The following is a 12,636-nucleotide window of genomic DNA, read 5'->3' on the forward strand; positions in this document are numbered from 1 at the left end:
GAGTCACCATCCCTGGAGGTGTTCAAGAGGGGATTGGACGTGGCACTTGGTGCCATGGTTTAGTAGTCTTGGGTGACAGGTTGGACTTGATAATCTTTGAGGTCTCTTCCAACCTTATCGATTCTATGATTCTATAATCTCCAGTCTCAATCTGCCCTTCCCAAGCTTCAATCCACTCCCTCTTGTCCTAGCATCATAAGCTCTTGTTGTGATCATGCACAGCTCTTTCTGAAAGCAGGGCCTAAATTATATGGTCTAGAGGAGGGTAGATTCAGATTGGATGTGAGGAAGAAGTTGTTCCCCATGAGGGTGGTGAGAGACTGGTGCAAGTTGCCCAGGGAGGTGGTAGAAGCCTCATCCCTGGAAGTTTTTGCAGCCAGGCTGGATGTGGCTGTGAGCAACCTGACGCAGTGTGAGGTGTCCCTGCCCATGGCAGGGGAGTTGGAACTGAATGATCTTTGAGGTCCCTTCCAACCCTGACAATTCTATGATTCTATGATACATTTAAGAAGAAGAATTGTTGTGTTGTTTCCTTTTTCCTTCTCACAGCACACTCCCCTTGTAAGCTCTTGAAAAATCCCAAGCATGTTAAGAGATGAAGTGTGTGCTTCAGTCTGTTGCATACAGTTCCATCCATGCCCATGCATTACAGAGGTGGTTTAATCACCCATAAGAAATTACAGGCTTCTCTGTTCGGGAAGCATGACATTTCAATTGCACAGCCAATAAAAGAATTACATGAAGAGGGCTGAAATGATTTACTGTATGGAAAGCCACAAGAACAAGGTTACCATGGTGAGCTACCTTTCTGTGCATGCAAGGTCAAGTGAGAGTGACCTGTCAGTGGACAACTTGCAGTGCTAACATAGCAATGCATTGTACCAGCAAGGGCTTTGGTGAGCTGCTCCTGGAATAATTAGAAGCATTTTAATATCTGATCTCTTTCCATTGCTGAATTTCTTATGTGTGGGCAATAATGAGCACAGAAATTGCTCATTTAATGCCTCAGCGGTGGTAGTTTCACAGCATTCAGTCAACAGCTGTGTTTAGCAATGTTTTTTTTTATGAATTGTAATTGTATACAGTAATGTTTCTTGGGGTATATGTTCAGAGGTTCAAAAAAGCTTACCAAGAGTTCTCAGATATTTAATCTAGTGTGTAGGGGGGATGCCAGTCGATGCTTTTCATGTTTTCTGACTCTGCATTATTGGCTGCTGCAGGATTCTTCTTCCCCCAGTTCCGATGGGGAAGCGGAAAGCGTTGCAAATAGTGTGTACAAAGAGTGTCAAAGAAAACATACAATCAGAATTAAAATGTTCAGGGAAAGCAAAAAAAAAAAAACAACCCTAAAACCCCCCCAAAAAACCCCACACACAAACACGTGAAAACCCCCCAACCAAAAGATGCCTGAAAAGCAAAGGAGTTCATCTAACGGCCCTCTGAAAAATATTTTGTTGACGCACAGAACGGGAACTGTACTAATAAATGTCTCTTGAATTACATATGCTGTAAGGAAATGAAACCCTTTGGGTTATGAATCTGGGATTTAAAGAGGCAGTCATCAAATATTTAAGCTGAAACTGCAGTAACACATGCTAGCTGTCATGTGTGAGCCCGGCGAATGTTGTGACAAGGTTTTTAAAACATTCATAGGCGGAGTATTTTTATATATATATATATATAGGGAAAAAAACCCCAAACCTTCATTAATTCAAGCAGACATTGGGAGCTGGCAAACCCCTGCATTGCAGCTGAGCTCTGGAGCTGCACGAGGCATCTTTGGGAAGCCAAGGAAAAGCTGGGTGAAATATATAGCAATCACGTGTAAATTATACATTACAAGGCAATACCTATCGGTATGTTGTCATATTAGGCATTAAATTTAGTGCATAAATCAGGTTGTTGCAATTCTGATGTCGCCAAAAGGCACAAAATGTGACAAACAGGAGGAGGCATGTAGATATTATCATGCTCAATAATTCAAGGAGCATTTGTTTTATGCAGATTAGCTCCTGCTAATAAGAAGTGCGCTCGTTTGTGGGGCCGCTTCCACGTGAGCGCTACAGCCATGCCCCTTCCCTTCCAAAACCAGCACAGGATGTCAGTGATGCCGGGGTTTCATGTCTTTATAAACAAGAAGTTGGTGTCAGGTTAGTTCTGGCAACGGGAGCCTTATTGATTTCTGTAATAATTTCATGAGGGCTGTTCCACGGCAGTGCTGCAGCTGCTAATCTGGCTTGTGGGGAGAGCTCCATGCATTTAAAGCAGTGCTTGAACTCTCACACACAGCCTAGGAGCAGTATTGGGTTGGGCCAGGCTGCTCTCATTGGAGCTGCAGAAAAAAAAAGGACCTTTCGAAATGGGGAGAGTAAAAGGAGATGGCTTTGAACCACAGCCTGCAGCACAACAAACACTGGGTAAAGAACTGGCTGGTGGCCAGGCCCAGAGAGTGGGGGGCAATGGAGTTAAGTCTGGCTGGCACCCAGGTGCCAGTGTAGTCCCCCAGGGTTCTCTGCTGGGGCCTGTCCTCTTTAATGTCTTTATCAATGATCTGGGTGAGGACATTGAGGCACCCTCAGGGAATTTGCAGGTGGCACCAAGCTGGGTGGCTGTGTCCCTATGCTAGAGGCTAGGGAGGGGTTGCAGCAGGACCTGGACAGGTGAGAGCCATGGACCAAGGCTCATTGTGTGAAGTTCAACAAGGGCAAGTGCCAGGTCCTGCACCTGAGTCACAACAACCCCATGGGGAGCTACAGACTTGGGGATGTGTGGTTGAAAAGCTGCAGCTTGGAGAGGGACCTGGAGGTGTTGGTGGACAGTTGATTAACTATGAGCCAGCAGTGCCCAGGTGGCCAAGAAAGCCAATGGGCATCCTGGCTTGGCTTAGAAACAGGGTGGGCAGCAGGGACAGGAGGTGACCATCTCCCTGTGCTCAGCAATGGGGAGGCCACACCTTGAGTGTTGTGTTCAGTTCTGGGCTCCTCACTCCAGGAAGGATATTGAGGTGCTGGAGCCTGTCCAGAGAAGGGCAACAAGGCTGGAGAAGGATCTGGAACACCTGGGCTATGAGGAGGGACTGAGGGAGCTGGGGGTGTTCAGTCTGGAGAAGAGGAGTCTGCGGGGAGACCTCGTTGCTCTCTACAGCTCCCTGAAGGGAGGTTGGAGTGAGGAGGGGGCAGCCTCTGCTCCTTGATGGCAAGAGACAGGAACGGAGGAAATGGTTCCAAGCTCCGAGGGGAGGTTCATGCTGGATGCTAGGAAATATTTCCTTGCAGAGAGGGTTCTCAGACACTGGAACGTTCTGCCCAAGGCAGTATTGGAGTCCCCATCCCTGGAGGTGTTCAAGCAGTGTGTGGAGCTGGTGCTTAGGGACATGATTTAGCGTTGACCCTGCAGTGCTGGGTTGAGGGTAGGACTGGATGAGCTTGGAGGTCTCTCCCAGCCAGGTGTTTTCTGTGATTCTGTGAACTCTCAGAACAGGGTTGCAACAGAAAGGGTGCAATGTGGGTGGTAATAGAGCAAAAGTTCAGTATAGTTTCAATCTTCTTCATTTATTCTTGACATACCAACCAACCTGAGAAAAAGTTAGAGTGCTGATCTTGATGAGTCCCTGAAGTGTCTGAATATGAGGGATATGGTCTCTTGTCCCTAGGAACAGGTGAGAGGACGGCAGGAAATGGCCTCAGGGTGCACCAGGGAAGGTTTGGGTTGGACATTAGAAGAAACTTCTTCCCTGAAAGGATTCTCAAAGCCTACAACAGGCTGCTCAGGGAGGCAGTTGAATCCCCATTGTGGAAGGTGTTTCAAAGAGGTAGAGATGCGGTGCTGAGGGACATGGCTCAGCACGGCTCTAAGTGGAGTTAGAGAGTGGCTAGAGTGGAGGGCCTTAAAGGGCTTTTCCACCTGGTGTGATTCTATGACTAAAACTAATAATAGTTAAAAGAATAGAAGCTTATTGTTGCCTGCTTTCAATTCCAGAATATTCATTGCATTATCTTTTTTTTTCTTTTCCACAGACTCACAGAATATTAGGGGCTGGAAGGGACCTGGAAATATCATCCAGTCCAGCCCCTCTGCCAAAGCAGGACCACCCAGGGCAGGTCACAGCTGCAGGTTTTTTGAAGACATTCACTTGCTGATCTTAGTGGTACAACAAACCACAGCAGAGATTGTGTGGGTGGGGAAAGAGTCAGGGCAAAGACCTACCTCATGCTAAGGAAATTATCCAGAGCTGAAAACATTTGTCTGAGGGCTACTGCTTGAGTGAGTGAGCCAAATCCTGGAGAACCTGTGGACATGCTGTTAAGAGGCAGCACACAGGGAAGGTGAGACCAACCTGTGTCCACCCTTCATCACTAGCCTCAGCAAGCCTCTTGGCAGGAAATAAAAGCCCTACCTTCTGTTCTCTGTTAGAAGTAGCTAAATAAGTGCTTTAGGGTAGCAGGCTCAGCTGAAGTTGAGTGTGCTGCTGTGAATGCTGGTCCTGACTGAGCACCACGTCAGGGCACTTCTGCTCAGCTGATTGTGAGCAGCAGGCTGCTGGAGCCACTACTTAGCTCTGCAAAGTGGCAAGAAATCAAAGCAGGCCTTGTTGCTGTGCTGAGAGAAGAAGTGGCAAATGATCCTGAAGTGCCTTTTGCAGCTCCCCTGGAATGTTATGGGAGCAAACAGTGAAAATGGTGGGGCATGTGAAAACTCTTCCACACACATCAGACGGAGTTTCTGAGCACATAGAGGAGATCCCCTTAGCTGCCCGTTGTGTGGCAGCCAGATCCTGCTGCTGCTGGGACTGCTGTCAGGTGGCCAAGGGGCAGACAAGAAATACTAGGGTCTGAGTGGTGCATAGGAACTTAAAAGAATAAATAGAACCTAAAAATATGCAAGCTAAGAAGTGTCAAGTTTTTCATCTATCTTAGAATTATAGAATGGGCTGGGCTGGAAGGGACCTCCAAAATTCATCCAGTCTGACCTCCCTGCAGTCAGCAGAGACATCCTCAACTAGAGCAGGTTGCCCAGAGCCTTGTTGAGTTTCACCTTGAATATCTCCAGGGATGGAGCCTCAACCACCTCCCTGTTCCAGTGTTCCACCACCCTCATGGGGCAGAACTTGTTCTTAACATCCAATCTAAATCTGCTCTTCTCTATTTGGAAGCCATTGCCCCTCATCCTGTCACTGCAGGCCTTTGCAAACAGTCTCACTGCAGCCTTCTTGTAGCTCCCTTCAGGTACTGTCAGGCTGCTATTAAGTCTCCCTGGAGCCTTCTATTCTCCAGGCTGAACACCCCCAGCTCCCTCAGCCTGTCCTCATAGCAAAGGTGCTCCAGCCCCCTGAACAGTTTTGTGGTCCTCTTCTGGACCTGCCCCATCACGTCCATGTCCTTCCTATATTGAGGGCTCCAGACCTGTACACAGTACTGCAGGTGAGGTCTCAGCAGAGCAGAGTAACCCTGGATCTCCTGTGCCAGGGGGGATGCAGGCCACACATCTCTGGAAGCATTGCCAGCTTCGGAACCTAGCTTCCTCTTTTACTACTACTGCTAGGATTTGTCTTTCCTTCCAGGAATACAGAAAGACTCTGGCTTTAGCATAGTCCTAGCATTGCTGTTGCTTGCTTCCCATTACGGCTCTCAATGCAGAACTGGCGGAAGCTGTGATTTCTCCCCCCCAACCATTTCTTCCTCCTTCCCCCCCTCCCCCCACCCCGGCTTTGTTCTCTGACTAAAGCTCTTGTTCTTGGTTGCTATTGTCCAATGAATGCTCTGAAACTGTAAACAGCATCTAGGCAGTAGGGGTGTATGCACCATGCAAATTCCTAGCTTGGTGAGGAAGGTTTTTTCTCAGTGAGGCCCTTTTGGCTGCTGTAATTGAATTTGATAATACTGGAGTGTATACAAGCACCATGTGCTAGTGGAGAAGAAACAAAACACAGCAACTTGTGTTCAGCAGGAGGGAGTTACAAGCACAAAGAAAAGCAGGAAACATGTATGAAAACAAAAGTGAACAAAAATAACCTTCCAAGCTGGGGGTATGTCCTTACTTCTCCTTACAGCTGTCTAACTGGAATTCATCCCTGTATGGAGACAAAAGGAAAGAAAAGGAAAGGAAAGAAGAACTTTTGTCCACTGAGGCTCACCTGCAACCTCTTGCAAGCTCTACAGGTATGGCACATCTCCTGGGTCTCCTGAATTCACAGAATTACAGAATGGCTCAGGTTGGAAGGGACTTCTGTAATCATCTACTCCAACCACCCTGCCAAGGGGAAGGAGCACCTCTCGACTAGACTCATCTGCTCAAGACCTCATCCAACTTGTCCTTGAACACCCCCAGGGAGGAGATATCTACAGCCTCCCTGAGCAGCCTGTTCCAGAGTCCCACCACTCTCATACAGAAGAACTTCATGCAGCCACTTAATGGAAGTATCAGTGAAGCAACCCACCACACCTGGTGTTACCTGCATTGAGGGGAAGTTGAAACTTGACCACAGTAATACCCTCAATTAATCAAACTGTTTTCTTAAGCTGGTATGTGACACTTCTAGGAGGTGCTCATTTTCTGAAAGTATTTTCTTTCCCAAGATCCCTCTGGCTTTTTGTGATCTCTGTGTTTTCCTCTTGTGGCATTTTCTTAACTACCAATATGCTGATCTGGCACTGCTAGGTCTTGAAGTTGGACAGGAGCCAGCAAGGGGAACCTGCAGCCCAGAAAGCCAATGGCAGCCTGCGCTGCATCATAAGCAGGTGGCCAGAGACGGAGAGCGGTGATGCTCTGCTGAGACCTCACCTGCACCTTGAGAGACTTGGTGTCTCTTCTTCCAGAGTAAATTAGCAGACAAACTCAGAACTCAGAAGCAAAAGCAAAGTTCTATTTACAAAAATGGATTCACTATGAAATGATAAAAGGTAGTAAGACACTTACTACATATATTTACATATATTTGCAGCTCAATAATCAGAAGTACCCCCCTGGGTATATTCACACCCCCGGGGCAGCCCAGAGGGCTGTATCAACAATCAGCCTTGCTTTTGCTCTATCTCCCTGATCTCTCTCCCTGCTCTTGCTCTATCTCTCTCCTCCCTGTACCTCACAGTCTAAACAGAAGCCAGTTCAGCTTGCAAGGTCAGAGAGAAGGCAGAAGCAAAGCAGTCAAGAAGGAGCAAAGAGAAAAAACAAGAGAAAACTTTGTGTTGCTAAACTGTATACGAATTCGCAGAGCCAATGAAACTAGATAAATTTATCACTCTTTACTTTGCTTAGCCTCTTAGAATTATGCATCCAGCCCCTTAACTGAATTCTCTGGAAGGATCTAATTCTTGCTTACAATGTAAGTGTCGCTTTAAGCTGTAACAGCAGGTAACAAAGTGTAAATGCCAGCGTTATGGTAGAGTACATCTGTTCATCTTCAGAGCTCTTGTCTTTTTGCTCTTGTCACTGATGAGGCTCAATAGCTTTTGCCTATATTGTCTTCAGGCACGACATGTGCCTCTGGATCTGGAGAAGGGTTGCACAGGTTGAATTATGCACTTGTTGCACCTAAGCAGTCAACATGGACATCATGGCAACTAATCTGATTGCCTTCCATGTTGGAGTGATTGGTCATGTGGGCTAGAGAGAGCCTGTATCTGTATAATCACAGAATCAAAAAATCATTAAGGTTGGCAAAGCCCTCTAAGATCACCGAATCCAGCCATCAACCCAACACCACCATGGCCATTAAACTATGTCCTGAAGTGCCATTGCCTCACATTTCTTGAATATCTCCAGGGATGGGGACTCCACCACCTCCCTGAGAAGCCTGTTCTGATGCCTGACCACTCTTGCAGAAGAAAAATTGCTTCTAATCTTCAACCTAACCCTACCCTGGTGCAACTTGAAGCCATTTCCTTTCATTCTATCACTAACCACTTGAAAGAAGAGACAACAACTTGTATGAGCAACATAACTCAACTTAAGCAAGATGTCTAACATCCTTTTCAACTATATTTTTATTCAGAAGATGAGAGGAATATATTGGACAAATGGGTTGGTAGATGGATTGGAAAATGATCAGGTGTTTGAATCAGAGAATCTATGATTCTATGATTCTCTGATTCAAACACCTGATCATTTTCCAATCCATCTACCAACCCATTTGTCCAATATATTTGGACAATAGTTTGGACTTGGAGAATAGTAATGAATGGCTCAGCTTCCAGAAGACAACCAGTCAATAGTACAGCCTGTCTCATCCAGTTGTTTTCATCAGTGATTGCTGCGATGACAGACACTGGAGCCTTTGCACATGGGGCTAAACTGGGCAGGGAAGGTTAGGTGGTAGGCTGGACAGAAATATGTTGGGGAATTTAGGGGATGGACAAACAGAAACATAATAAAGTTTCAAAAGACAAGTGCAAAGTCCTGTGCTCCAAGCAGAACAACCATGAGGAGACACTTCTGTACTGTGAGGGTGCTGGAGCCTTGGAAAAAGCTGTTGTGGAGTCTCCTCTGAAGACTTTCAAAACTCACCTGGACACGTGTCTGTGTGATCTGCTCTGGATGATCCTGCTCTGTCAGGGCGGGTGGACTGGATGATCTTTGGAGGTACCTTCCAACCCCTAATATTCTGTGATTCAGTGATCAGTACAGCCTGGGAACTACTTCACTTAGGAGCAGCTCTCCAAAGAAGAGGTTGTAGTGGATTACAATCTGTAAACAGAATGCTGTCCCAGATAAAGGAAACTGGGCTGCATTGGAAGGGATGTGGACAGCAGATCAAAGGAAATTTACTCTGCCTTTATGCTTTGCACTAAGCAGACCCTAACCAGAGTATTTTGTTCCTATTGGCTCTACAGTGCAAGGAGGATGTTGAAAACATGGTTAAGGGTCCAAAAGAGGCTTATGAAGAGTCTAACAGGCTTAGAGACCTGGAGTACATGGTCTTCAATGTGAGGTGGCTTACCCTGCTGAGGGAAAAGCTAAAGGCACCTTTAACTTGAATGGAAACTACATGGTGGTGGAGATAATTCCTCATAGCAGTAGAATTTAAGTAGAATAAATGGCAAAAGCCACAAGTTTCAGCTTCACCATGGATGTTAGAATAAAATGCTTCACCAGGAGAGTCATGTAGCTCAAGAATGGTTTATGAAGCTGCATGATGAGGTCTCCATTCTTCAAAGCCAAATCTGAGCCAGTCTAGTAGGGATTGCAGTCCTACTTTGTGTGAGATGTTCAGCTAGGTGACCTCTAGGCATTCCTTATAGGCACCATTTCTATGACCCTAGGCTTTGTACTACTTGCTTCCTTCAGTTGTCCTTGTACCCTGGAGTGGGGGGAAAAAAACTGCAGTCAGTGTCACAGGGGCTGTGACCACTGTGTTTATCACACATGTAGACATGATAGTATAGGAATTCAATGATTAATTAAATATTTCCTTTTCTTCCCACCAGCATGGAAAGATTTACATGGGGAGAGAGGCAAAGCTTTGCTGTCATAATCCCTGAACAGCAGCGAGAAACATGTTCCCTTATCTCCCTTCCCTGGGATTCCTAATAATGTTTGTATGAATTAAAAAACTGTTAATAGCAGGCCCCTGGAATTGATTAGCTTCTGTATGTTTACAGCTCTCTTTAATTGCTTAAAAACGTCATTTGTCAGCTTCATGTTCTATTGACACTGGTATTGATTTATCCGATTTGGGCTTTGTCTTGTCTCTCGTACATAAAGCTCACATATGCAGTTCAAATGGGAAATGACTCTATTGATTTCCTTAACTTGAGCCCAAATGCTAAAGATTTTTGGATAAGCTTTCTCATTACTTAAGCCAAAATCAATAAGAGAGAGCATCTTTTAATGAAAGAGCAGTTTGAGCAACGCACTTCAGAAATGGGGTCCTGTTCATCCTTTGCTTTACAAATCGATCTCCTTGGTTCCTTAAGTGAGGTCCAATTGGTTGACATTGTGGTTTGTCTTTGTGTGTAAACTTGCAGCTTCAGAAAGGAGAAGATGAGCTGCAGAGACAGCGGAAGGAAAGGTTTTCCCCCTGCAAGAGAAAAAGGGATGATCTCCTCATCAAGGTATATCACGTTGCACATTCTGTCTTCTGTAATATTCTGGCTTTTTAGGACCCTTTTTAAACTGTAGCAATCCTGGGGAAAATAATATGCTTTTGAGTCCTAACCCTTTGTGTGTGGTTAAAAATGCTACATGCTTAAGCAAGTAGTATATACATGCATGCAGTACCTGTGTCACTTAAGTGACTCAAGTAGCTCCTTTGGAGCTATCACCTGGATCCATGACTTTTCTGCTTAATTAAATACTCCCACAGCCTCCAGCCCAGTGCTGCTGTGTGGTTAACCTGTTCACTTCTTCTGTATTTTTTTTCAGCTCTAGCCTCAAGAAAGGAGACCTGATGGCTGCAGACCAAGCTGTGCAGAATGGAACCTGAGAGAAAGTAGCCGAAGCTGAAGAGCTGCAGAACAAGAGCTGGCTATGCCCAGCTAGTTCTACAGGCAGGCCAAACGTTCAGGTACTGTACTAAGATATCATTAACTGCCCTGGACTACATAAATTAAGCTGATTATGCTTTCACTTAATTAACTGAGAATGACCTATTGATGTATAGGCAGAGCAAGACAGAGACTACATGCTGCACTGTAGTAAATTTATAGGTTTTCAATTAGTTCTGCTATTGACTGAGACTACTTAGAGCAGGAGTTTACTTCTCTGTTTTGGAGCAGGTTTGGAATCAGTGGATAATTTGAAAATGTGCTCTTTGTGTGCTCTTAAACCACTGGAAAAATGAGCCAGTAAAAATTGTTTATCTGTCTCAATCTGTAATTTTTGCCTTCGTGGCTGATTAACACCTAGCCAATAATTCTCTTTGCAACTGCTTTTATGCCTTGGTAATAAGTATGGATTAATCATCTCCAAAATATTAGCCAGCTCCGAAGCTGAGCCCTAATAGCTTTGGAAATTCTCTAATCAAAATATTGGTTTAAAATGACAGTTTAAAGGAATGCCAGTAAAATCTCCATGAAAATCTGATAGTTTTATTAGAAACCAAATAAGATACTGTCTTGCAAAGCAAAGGGCATGGGATGGGAATTTAATGAAGCTCCATTTGAAAATGAAGCTTCTACAGCCTTCCCATAAATTACCTGGTGGGGATTTATACAACGATTATTAATTTGATTTAATGAGTATCAAATATGCACAGCAAGATGTTTACCAATTAGTGTTTCCTACTAATTATTGTTAAATAACCTCTGGAACACATGTCCAGCTTTTGTGCAAGAGGTGGGGGGAAGTTTAGGGAGTTTTAACATGCAGAAATGAAAATGAATGCCAATAAAAGAAACAAAATAGAGTGAAAGAAATAAAATAATGAAAACAATGAAATGAAATGAAATGAAATAAATAAAATAAAATAATACAATAAAATAAATAAAATGAAATAAAATAATAAAATAAATAAAATAAATAAAATAAAATAGAATAAATAAAATAAAATAAATACAATAAAATAAATAAAATAAAATAAAATAAAACAAAATAAGTAAAATAAAATAAAATAAATGAAATAAAATAAAATAAAATAAAATAAAATTAAATTAAATTAAATTAAATTACATATAAATAAAAATAAAACCAAATCAGTGTTCAGTTCCAAACTGACTTCTGCTGGAGACATGCTTTCAAATAAAAATCATTAGAAACCAAAGAAAAACAGGGGGGGAAAAAAGATACAGCTGTTAATTAGTGGTTCTACAGCTGTTAATTAGTGGGACTACAGCTGTTAATTAGTGGGACTACCACACATCTGGGGAGAAACAAACTTGACAATGTTGGTATGTAATAGTGGAACTCTCGCGTCAGGCTGGTGGATCTTCTGTAGTGTTCCTGGTTTGAAAGAGATTGGTTTCAAACAAAGGAAATAGAACATCCCAGTGCTGTTTAACACTTTGCCAGTGATGTGGGCAGTGGCTTTGGGGCACCCTCAGCAAGCTTGCAGGTGACCCCAAGCTGTGTGGTCCTGCTGACATGCTGGAGGGAAGGGATCTGTCCAGAGGGACTTGGACAGGCTGCAGAGGTGAGTCCAAGCCAGCCTCAGGAAGATCAACAAGGCCAAGTATGAGATTCTACACCTGAGTCAGGCAATCCCAAAGACAAATATAGGCTGGATGAAGAGCAGTTTGAGACCAGTCTGGAGGAGTAGACCTTGGGGGTACTGGTTGATGACAAACCCCCCATGAACCATCAATGGTCACTGGCAGCCCAGCAGGTAGCTGTGTGATGGGCTGCATCCAAAGCAGGGAGAGCAGCAGCACAGGGAAGGGGTTAATCCCCTCTTGCTTGATGAAACCTCACTTAGAGTTCAGGTGCCCCCAGAATAAGAGGGACATCGAACTGCTGGAGCAGGTCCAGAGGAGTCCATGATGATGGAGCAGGAGGGCTGGAGAACCTCTCCTATGGCTGAGAGAGTTGGGGCTATTCAGCCTGGAGAAGAGAAGGCTCTGGGGAGACCATAGAGCAGCCTTCCAGCACCTGAAGGGGCTACAGGAGAGCTGGGGAGGGGCTTTTGACAAGGGCTTGTAGGGACAAGATGAGGGGGAATAAGTCGAAGCTTGAGGAGGGCAGATTTAGACCAGGGATTAGGAAAAC

This window comes from Dryobates pubescens, chromosome 14 (assembly GCF_014839835.1).
Source record: "Dryobates pubescens isolate bDryPub1 chromosome 14, bDryPub1.pri, whole genome shotgun sequence".
NCBI lineage: Eukaryota > Metazoa > Chordata > Aves > Piciformes > Picidae > Dryobates > Dryobates pubescens.